Below are 11,342 nucleotides of genomic sequence, written 5' to 3'. Positions count from 1 at the left end.
AATTGTCGTTGTGTGTTTATATGGCAAGTCAGCGTATTAAGAAATAGTTCTTTCGCCATTTATTTTTTTCCCACTCCCGTCTGCGGCCTAAGAGCCTGTCTTATTCTATAAACCTCCAAAGATCCCCTTCCTGCCTGACAACTCAGCAATGAATTAACATCCATCTGTAAGTATTCAACGTTGATGAACATAAGATGAGGGTTTAGTAAATGTCCATAACAAGCTGTTGCTGTGTGTAAACACTCCCACTCCAAGTTTTCTTTGTGAATCCTCATCAAATGCTACAGAGAAGATGACAAACTTGTCACCCCACGGTTTTGTATTTGATAAAATGAGTTCACCTCCCCCTATCAAAACTTTGCTGGAAACTGTGTTTCACGTGTTTGTGGTAAACATAAATATCCGAACAAAATAAAAGTAAAAAATATCATTATAAAATGTGCATTTATTCATTGAAAAAAGCAAGCTTGGACAACAAAATTTCAACTCCAAAAACATACCTGAATCCATTACGTGCAGCAAGGAACTAAAATAAGGTGTCAAACATTAGACTTTACAAGTGTAACAAAGAAATATAATAAAGTACAAAGAAGTGTGATGCAAATAAATGCTTTTAATGTTGAAATTAATTTGATTTTTATGTGCTATAATTAGCTACTCTTAAACAGATGTAACTTTAAAAGTATTTGAACTGTCTTTAGAAAATAAAAAAATCTATCTAAATATTTAAATGCGATGTGATATGTCAGATATCTTAAGGTACTCAAAAGTGTTATCAATATTTTGAATAATTTAGAACGATAATAATATAATAACAGGCGTGGTTTCTTTTAAGAAGTGGTCAAATTAATTTAGTCATTAATATATCCTACGAAAAAAAATAGACACATTTCTTATATGAAAAATAAATAATTACCACCATGTAAAACACAAACACGCTCGAACTAACAGTTCTATTCAACACCATAAACGATCTGAGAAGAATATTAAGCAATAAAACAAAAGAAAAAACGAACACCTATGCAGCATATGCCACCATAATCTACAAAAGTCCTTCAGATTTTCGGAAATAACACTCCCAACAAACAACAATACATCGCATTGAAAGCTTTTTTTATCATATTTTGTTGACAATGTATGCGCCATGTCGACATCACGTGGTAGTTGCTATATAAAGAGATGCTCGATGAACAGTGAGTAGTTCAACTTCTCATTAATCAACCTTCACTTCGTCAAGCGCCTGTACAAGAAGACAACATGTCTGTAAGTATTTATGACTATATATATTCACGAGATTCTGTCAATATTGCTTTGTATCTAGTCATGTCTGAATGTAGGTGTGTATACTGTATTAAGTGTCTACGTGTGGATGAATGAGATATTCGTATTTAATGCAATAAGGTATAGGTAAACTCCATTATGCTGTGGATGCGAAAAAGAAGCAGATTGCAGTGCATGTATTTACTATTTTGGTTAGCATACGATAGCACGTATACATTTCATTATTAAATATAGTCGGAGTTTATTATCTAGCGGTTTTCATTCGCAGAAGAAAATGCTCCTGCTCTTTGCCATAGTTGTGGTGGCGGGCTGGCAGACTTCGGAGGCATGTGTCAGAGGATCAGGTTTTGTAAGTATATGTTTCTAGAGGTTGTTGATACGTTTGCGTTTATTTTTTGTTTTTTTTTTAAATATTTTATTCATGCTCAGTGTCTTTAGCTGCTTGCCAAATTAAAAAAATAAATAACTGCGTGATTTATACAGAACCTTTTCACGCACATAAAGACACAGGAAACGAATGAAGCATCTACTAGATATAAAGGGCTACGAATAAACAAGTCACAGTTAAAGCAAGATTCAGTCTTTTGTGTTTATATGCGATCGGAAAGACTCTTTTTTCAGTTTTTTAAAGCGTTTGGTATTGTTGTGTTAGTAAAGTACACTCATGGTATGTCATGTCATTCCATGGTGGCTAGTAAGTTCAAGTCGCAAGGAAGATTTAATAAAGTGGCACATTTGTAAATTAGGTCTTGAGACCGCCTGAAAACAATCCTCAGTGGACACCATGTTCTGTCCCTCACGCTGGTTTGGACCGTCGTAAGCAAATTGTAGACATTTGTCTTTATATGCGATCGGCAGGTGTTCCTATCTAGGACGTGGCCTTACTTCGGATAATTTTCTTTAAAAGCTGCAGAAAAGTTTCATTTCGACACTTAGATCATATTCAATGGCATGTATAAGCATGAATAAGTGTACGCAGCAAATGTCGTAAAGTTTCAAGAGAATTAGCACATTTCCACCAAGTCCAGAAATTTATGTCCTCTCGATGTTCTGAACAATTTGCATCTCCCAAAATATCCTGCGAGGTGTCTTTTAGTAAATTAATGTTCGTGATGTTAAGATGTCATAGAAACACTGGATATCGGCACAAAACGCCTTCTATGAACGAAAGTGTTGGCCTGTGATAACAAAGTAAAAAGAGTTGCATTTAGAAATCTGCAGAGGGAGGCGAGCAGAAGGACAAGTCAAAAGACCAAGAACAGTTAGAGTGATGGTGGGAACATTGAATAGGGGGATTATTACGGGGAATATTGCAGTGTTCGTCAAACAGATGTGACTTGTATCTTTTTTGTGCATAAACAAAAAATATTATCACGTGGTCAGATGTTATAGTCCTAGTGTTCTGAAATAGCAAACGATCTTCAGACAAAAAGAGGAGGTCATGGCTATAAATATGGGGAAAAGAAAAAGTCAGGCAGAAGCCAACAAAGTAATAAAACCTATATAAAACAGTTTGTATTGAATGCATGGGTAGAGCTAAAGGGTCGTCAGTGCAGAGAAGGGAAAGAATAGTAAGATGGTGTCCGACTCCTATCTCTCAGCATCATATCTGCTACTAAATTCTGCACTTTCTTACAAAGGGTATTTTTCTTCGGTGTGTGAGCATGCGCATTACAAATTTTGCATTTTATTATTATTATTGCTATTGTTATTATTATTGTTGTTATCATTATTATTGTTCTTGTGTCTTGTAGGGTTTTGGGATCGGAGGAGGATTCGGATCGGGTGGTGGTGAGTATTCGCTTCTGCCGTTATCTTCTCTTTTTCTGACAAGCGGTGGCGTAGCAAGCAACCCATCGATGCAAGCGCAGAAGACGAAGCGGCTGTAGATGTCGTGCCGTAGCGCAGGCGACTCAAAGCATCACTTGTACCGAGAAGAGAGTCGCTTGTCTGGCTGTTGACTGCAAACTACAATTATAGCTTAATGTGAAAAAAATGTCTAAAGTAAACCTTTAAAACTTCGAGGCTTCTGCGAGGTGTCTTTTAGTAATTAATGTTCGTGATGTTAAGATGTCATAGAAACACAGGACATCGGTACAAAACGCCTTATATGAACGAAAGTGTTGGCCTGTGATAACAAAGTAAAAAGAGTGGCATTTAGAAAACTGCAGAGGGAGGCGAGCAGAGGGACAAGTCAAAAGACCAAGAACAGTTAGAGTGATTTTGGCAAAATTGACATGGGGAATTATTACGGGGAATATTGCAGTATTCGTTAAACAGATGTGTTTTCAGTGCTCGTTTAAACCATTCGTTAACTGACAGCCAGCAGATATGTAAGGAGAGAGACTTGTATCTTTTTTGTGCATAAACAAAAAATATTATCACTTTGTCAGATTTTATAGTCCTAGTGTTCTGAAATAGCAAACGATCTTCAGACAAAGAGAGGAGGTGTCTGGCTGGAAATATGGGGAAAAGAAATAGTCATGCAGAAGCCAACAAAGTAATTAAACCTATATAAAACAGTTTGTATTGAATGCATGTGTTGAGCAAAAGGGTCGTCAGTGCAGAGAAGGGAAAGAATAGTAAGATGGTGTCCGACTCCTATCTCTCAGCATCATATCTGCTACTAAATTCTGTACTTTCTTAGAAAGGGTATTTTTCTTAGGTGTGCGAGCATGCGCATTACAAATTTTGCATTTTATTATTATTATTGCTATTGTTATTATTATTGTTGCTGCGTCTTGTAGGGTTTATCGGGCGGAGGAGGATTGAGATCGAGTGGTGGTGAGTATTGGCTTCTGCCGGTATCTTCTGTTTTTCTGACAAGCGGTGGCGTAGCAACCAACCTACCGACGCAAGCGCCGAAGACGAAGCTGCTGTAGATGTCGTGCCGTAGCGCAGGCGACTCAAAGCATCACTTGTATCGAGAAGAGAGTCGCTTGTCTGGCTGTTGACTGCAAACTACATTTATAGCTTAATGTGAAAAAAATGTCTAAAGTAAACCTTTAAAACTTCGAGGCTTCTTGTTATTTGACGACCATTCCTAACTAAACTCCATCTCGCCCACTCAAGGCATTTACGACACTGCTTTTCTAACAGAAATAAAGAAAACAGTCACTTGCATCACTGGTATTGGTCTTTACGCGTTTTAATAGTGAGAGTGGGATTTTTATGTATTTTAACTTTAACTACAAATCTCTTTTTATATCGAAAAACTCATGTCCGTACGTACAAAGGGAACAAAACATTCGGCACTGCATGTATGCAGCATATAAACTACAAATAAACTTTAAAACGCACATATAACCATTCAAAGAAAACCACACTGTCACGGCACAGCTAGCCCCCCTCTTTCACACTCTCTCGATGCACACCAGCTGCGTCGGACAATTGCGCGTTCTTTCTCTCAATAAAACAAAATGATTTGCCTGTACGAATCCGCCTACGTTTATTAATGAAAAAAAATAATAAAAATCTCACTATGAAAATACACACAGTCACAAAAGCTCTGAATTCTTCAGCTCCAGTCAGGCACACTGTCTGTGCAATGGCTCTTCGACTAATACAACCATAAGTATACACTGTTATCTCTTACCCACTATTCAAACTCACTATCTTGTTGGGTTCTTCTCGCACAATCACAAGAACTCTACTCACTCTATTATATGAAACTCACTGTCTTGGCAATGACACTTCAATCAACACAACCTCCAATAATATAATGTACTTCTCAATCTACTATTGAAGCTCACTGTCTGGGCACTGACACTTCGACTAACACAACCTCCAAACTAAAATGTACTCGATCTCTGATCCACTACTCAAACTCACTGTCTTGGCAATGGTTCTTCTCGCACAATCACCACTAACACAATTTCTAACACACTAGTGAGGCACACTGTCTAGGCAATGGCTCTCTACTCTCAATGATCCGTCCACCTCCGTGTCCCAACTCCTTCTCCCTTAAAACACACTCTCCACCTCTCTCCGCATCCCTTTCTCTTAAAACACACTGTCACGGCAGTGACTTCTCGCTTCCACCAGAAACACTATCCGCCTTTCCTCCCTTAAGCGTCCAGTTTCACCTCCTTTCGCCCATTGTTTTCTACCCCAATCTCTCCTCGCTGGCCGCTCTCTCCCTCTCCAGTCACACCTATTCTTTCTTTCTTCTTTAACACCAAGCAAGTACACATTCCAAAAACTCTCATCACTCACGACTTTCGCCCGCACTCGTGCACTCAGTTCTAGCCCTCTGACTAGGTCCCTGACACACACAGTGACAGTTACAGATATTTCTAGGTTTACTATCTAGTACAGAATGAGTTATCTTTCTTTTTATCCCTTTCCGTGTATATAACACCTGATGGTCCCACGTAGTCAACCAAAATACTTGTTATCTTTGCCACAACCATTTCTATATTTCAATAGTTGAGTGAGTGCGGAGAAGAATAAAGGGACGGCACTCCTTGAGATCGAGTCTCAGATATTTTTCCCTATTTTTTGTCTCTCTTTTGGACCATTGCGTTCTTCGTGGCTTGTTTGTAGTAAAGTTTATACTGGCTTACTCTTTACTGTTTTTCCCTTTTTGAGGTTTATTTCCGTCAATGCAGATTTTACCGTCATGTCATTACGGAGAATTTAACTTGACCTGAATAGTTCTCTTTTTTCAATATTTTCGTTAAATGTTTCATTCAATCAGTTTATCGTGTTTTAATGTTCGATAATTATTACTGATCTAATACGACCAGAATTTAAGTTCATATAAAAATATGTGTTAATATACAGATAGTCCTCGACTTACAACGTTGATCCGTTCTTACGCGGGGACATAAACCGAATTTCGACGTAAGTCGGGTCATAAGTTCATACAGTATTGTACCCGTAGCAACAGTACAAGTACTGCAAACACTTAGCCTATCCAACACACCTTTCCTAACACAGTATTCCTACAAAAAATTATCGTTCTTTATGACGCTAGTCACTGGACTCCTTTGACCTCTGTGACATCATTCAAACTGGGGACACAGTTTTTTTCACACACCATCATCATACTTGTCTGCTTAACCTCATCCCAGGAATCAGAAATGTTATTCGCAGGCATCAAGGATGTTGTATGTTTTCCAAAAGTCCTTTAGAGTTAATTCCTTATTCTTTTCAGTTTTTCAGTTGCTGCTAAAGCATTAACCAATGACCCTCAGAGGTAGTCGGCAATGAGCATCGTATAAAGCGTCGTAACCACGAAACGACGCAACTCGAGACCGTCGTAACGCGAGGACTACCTGGTATTTCTTGTGGCTACAAAGCATTTCCCTATGTAATAACAGCAACATCGACATTAACAACATGGATACATGAAAATTTTGAAGACTTATGAGATATCTTTGTAATATCTTTAGTAAATGAACGTAGAAAAGCGGTTTTTCTTGAATCAGTGTCTAAAAGGTACCAACTGAGCTACTAATCCAGAATGGAGAAGGTATCAATAAATCAAATCGACCCCAAAAGAAGAGAATATATAAAACTCTTTTTTTAAACGTGATGATTCGAAGGCGATGGATTTTTCAAACTTGAAGAATTCACAACTGGATACATCCTGCAGCTCCTCCTCTCGACATCGAAGACGCTTTCGATTACTTCGACAAGAAAGACAATCAGGAAGACATAAAGATTGATCGATCTGCGGTGGTCGTTCTTTTTAATGGCCTGGATACTAACGTGTGTTTCATAGCTTTTAATAAAAATCTTTGCAACACAGAATCTTATTTACAAAATGATTAATTTTTTAATTATAATCATTTTTTAATTTGTCCTACATTTCCTCAATTTTATCAGTGTAACTTTGATATTAATGTGGCGGTTATTTTTGTATATTTTTAGACTTAAGTAACAATTGTCGTTGTGTGTTTATATGTCCAGTCAGCGTATTAAGCGATAATTCTTTCGCCATTTTTTCCCACTCCCGTCTGCTGCCTAAGAGCCTGTCTTATTCTATAAGTCTTTAAAGATCCCCTTCCAACCTGACAGCTCAGCAATGAATTAGCATCCATCTGTAAGTATTCAACGTTGACGAACATAAGATGAGGGTTTAGTAAACGTCCTTAACAAGTTGTCGGTGTGTGTAAACACTCCCACTCCAAGTTTTCTTTCTGAATCCCCATCAAATGCTACAGAGAAGATGACAAACTTTTCACCCCACGTTTTTTGTATTTGATTAAATGCGTTCACCTCCCCCTATCAAACCTTTGCTAGAAACTCGGTTTTACTTTTTCGCGTTAAACATAAATATCCAAACAAAATAAAAGTAAAAAATATCATTAAAGAATGTGCATTTATTAATTTAGAAAAGAAAGGTTGGACAACAATATTTAAACTCCAAAACATAACTTAATCCACTGCATGCAGCAAGGAACTAAAATAAGATGTTAAACATTAGACTTTACAGATATAACAAATACACTAAAACACAAAGTGTGATACATTTTCTTAAACATGCTTATATGAGGAAACAAATAAATGTTTTTAATGTAGAAACTAATTTGATTTGTATTTGCTATAATTAGTTACTTTTAAACAGATGTAACTTTAAAAATATTTAAACTGTCTTTGAAAAATAAAAATCTATTTAAATATTTAAATGCGATGTGATATGTCAGATATCTTAAGGTAGCTCAAAAGTGTTATCAATGTTTTGAATAATTTAATATGATAATAATAGAATAAGAGAGGTAGTTTCTTAATAGAAGTGGTCAAATGAATTTAGTTATTAATATATCCTACGAAAAAAATAAAGTAGACACATTTTTTAAATGAACAATAAATAATTACACCCTTGTAAAACACAAACACGCTCGAACTAACAGTTATATTCAACACAATAAACGATCTGAGAAGAATATTAAGCAATAAAACAAGAGAAAAAAACGAACACCTGTGCAGCATATGCCACCATAATCTACAAAAGTCCTTCAGATTTTCAGAAATAACACTCCCAACAAACAACAATACATCGCATTAAAAACTTTTTTATCATATTCTGTTGACAATGTATGCGCCATGTCGACATCACGTGGTAGTTGCTATATAAAGAGATGCTCGATGAACAGTGAGTAGTTCAACTTCTCTTAATCAACCTTCACTTCGTCAAGCGCCTGTACAAGAAGACAACATGTCTGTAAGTATTTCTGACTATATATATTCACGAGATTCTGTCAATATAGCTTTGTATATAGACATGTCTGAATGTAGGAGTGTATACTGTATTATGTGTCTATGTGTGGATGGATGAGATATTCGTATTTATGGCAATAAAGTGCGGGTAAATGCTCGGCTCCATTATGGTGTGGAGGCAAAAGAAGCAGATTGCAGTGCATGTAGTTACTATTTTGGTTAGCCTAGGCTAAATTATATTATTAAATATTGTCGGAGTTTATTATTTATCGGTTTTCATTCGCAGAAGAAAATGCTGCTGCTCTTTGCCATAGTTGTGGTGGCGGGCTGGCAGACTTCGGAGGTATTTAAGAGACAAGCACCTGTAGTAGGTCCAGTAAGTATATGTTTCTAGAGGTTGTTAATACGTTTGCGTTTATTTGTTTTTTTTAATATTGTATTTATGCTCAGTGTCTGTAGCTGCTTGCCAAGTAAAAAAAAATACTGCGTGATTTTATAAAACATTTTCATAAAGACACAAGAAACAAATGAAACATGGACTAGATAGAGATAAAGGGCTACGAATAAACAAGTCACAGTTAAAGCAAGATTCAGTCTTTTGTGTTTATATGCGATCGGGAAAGATCTTCTAATGTTTTTTTTGGATCGTTTGGTATTGTTGTGTTAGCAGAGTCCAGTCATGTTATTTCGTGTTATTCCATGGTGGCTAGTAAGTTCAAGTCGCAAGGAAGATTTAATGAAGTGGCACATTTGTAAATTAGGTCTTGAGATGGATTGAAAAAAATCTTCAGTGGACACCATGTTCTGTCCATCACGCTGGTTCGGACCGTCGTAAGCAAATTGTAGACATTTGTCTTTATATGCGATCGGCAGGTGTTCCTATCTAGGACGTGGCCTTACTACGGATAATTTTCTTTAAAAAATGGCAGGAAAGTTTCATTTTGAATAAGTGTACGCAGCAAAAGTCGTAAATATTCAAGGGAACTAGCACATTCTACCACGTCCAGAAATTCGTGTCTTCTCGATGTTCTGAACAATTTGAATCCCCCAAAATATCCTGCGAGGTGTCTTTTAGTAATTAATGTTCGTGATGTTAAGATGTAATAGAAACACAGGACTTCGGTACAAAACGCCTTTTATGAACGAAAGTGTTGGCCTGTGATAACAAAGTAATAACTGTGGCAGAGGGAGGCGAGCAGGGGGACAAGTCAAAAGACCAAGAACAGTTAGAGTGGTGGTGGGAAAATTGACTAGGGGGATTATTAAGGGGAATATTGCAGTATTCATGAAACAGCCAGCAGATATGTAGAGACTTGTATCTTTTCTGCGCATAAACAAAAAAATTATCATGAGGACAGATGTTATAGTCCTAGTGTTCTGAAATAGCAAACGATCTTCAGACAAAGAGAGGAGGTGTCTGGCTGTAAACATGGGAAAAAAAATAGTCAGACAGGAGACAACAAAGTTCTTAACCCTATGTACAAACACTTTGTATTGAATGCATGAGTAGAACTATAGGTTCGTCATTGAAGAACAAGGAAAAAAGGATTGGCATGGTGTCCATCTCCTATCTCTCAGCACCATATCTGCTACTAAATTCTGTACTTTCTTCAGCGCTAACAACATTCTCCTTAAGTATGTGAGCATGCGCTTTCCAAATTTTGTATTTTTTTATTGTTGTTGTTGTTGTTGTTGTTGTTGTTGTCGTCGTCGTCGTCGTCGTCGTCGTCGTCGTCGTCGTCGTCGTCGTCATCATCATCAGGTTTATGGAGGCTCTTTTGGACTGGGAAATTGGCTTTGGTCTACATTGGGAGCCACTGACTGTCTGGCAAGCGGTTGCGTAGCAACCAACCCATCGACGCAAGCGCAAGAAGACGAAGCTGCTGTAGATGTTGTGCCGTAGCGCAGGCGACTCATAGCATCACTAGTATCGAGAAGAGAGTCGCTTGTCTTGCTGTTGACTGTAAACTACATTTGATAGCTTAATGTGAAAAAAATGTATAAAATAAACCTTTAAACTTCGAGGCTTCTTGTTATGTGACGACCATTCCTAACTAAACTCTATCTCGCCTACTGAAGGCATTTACGACAATGCTTTTCTAAGAGAAATAAAGGAAACAGTCACTTGCATTACTAGTACTGGTATTGGTCTTTACTCGTTTTAATCGTGTTAGTGGGATTTTTATGTATTTTAAGTTTAAAAACTCATGTCCGTACGTACAAAGGCAACAAAACAATTAGCACAGCATGTATGCAGCATATAAAGTGCAAAAAACTTTTAAAAATCTATAAAAAAACTGATGTGAATTGATATTTACGAAATATCAAAAGAAAGAATTCACGTGAGGTATTTTGTTTTATTTCCTTCTCTCTCTTACTCATTCGCAGACATATACAAACACACATACTCACACATGTAAACACACAAAAATGTACACGACACACAATGTCAAGTTCATTAGAAATAAAATAATGCACTAAGACATGCAATTTCGCTTTTTATTTGGCAAACTACACTTTTTGTTGAATAGGAACGACTGCACTTTTAGTTAACACATCCAGGTTCTCTCCTCCGGATGCTATAAATTACTTATCCCCCTTTCTATTTGAAGGGTTGTCTTTCCTTGCCTAAGCAATTAACCTAGACAGTAAAAAGGGCATTACAGGTTTTTTTTTATTTTTGTGGTAGAAATTTAACTACACTCCTTTAGAACAATCTGCTGAAAATTTTATTATGCACATAGAACGCCTCGGACAGACAGATCTACTCTAGAAATTTCGGACTGTTTAGAAAAGTAAGCTTTTATTTCTTTTTTTAATGTTGTGATTGGTTTTGTTATAAAACAAGTTTATTTTGTACAAAATCACAATGCAAGAAACAACAAATTCCGTTA

This window comes from Pomacea canaliculata, linkage group LG7 (assembly GCF_003073045.1).
Source record: "Pomacea canaliculata isolate SZHN2017 linkage group LG7, ASM307304v1, whole genome shotgun sequence".
In the NCBI taxonomy this organism is placed as follows: domain Eukaryota; kingdom Metazoa; phylum Mollusca; class Gastropoda; order Architaenioglossa; family Ampullariidae; genus Pomacea; species Pomacea canaliculata.
The sequence above is the reverse complement of the archived record's forward strand: the minus strand, read 5'-3'. Positions refer to the sequence as shown.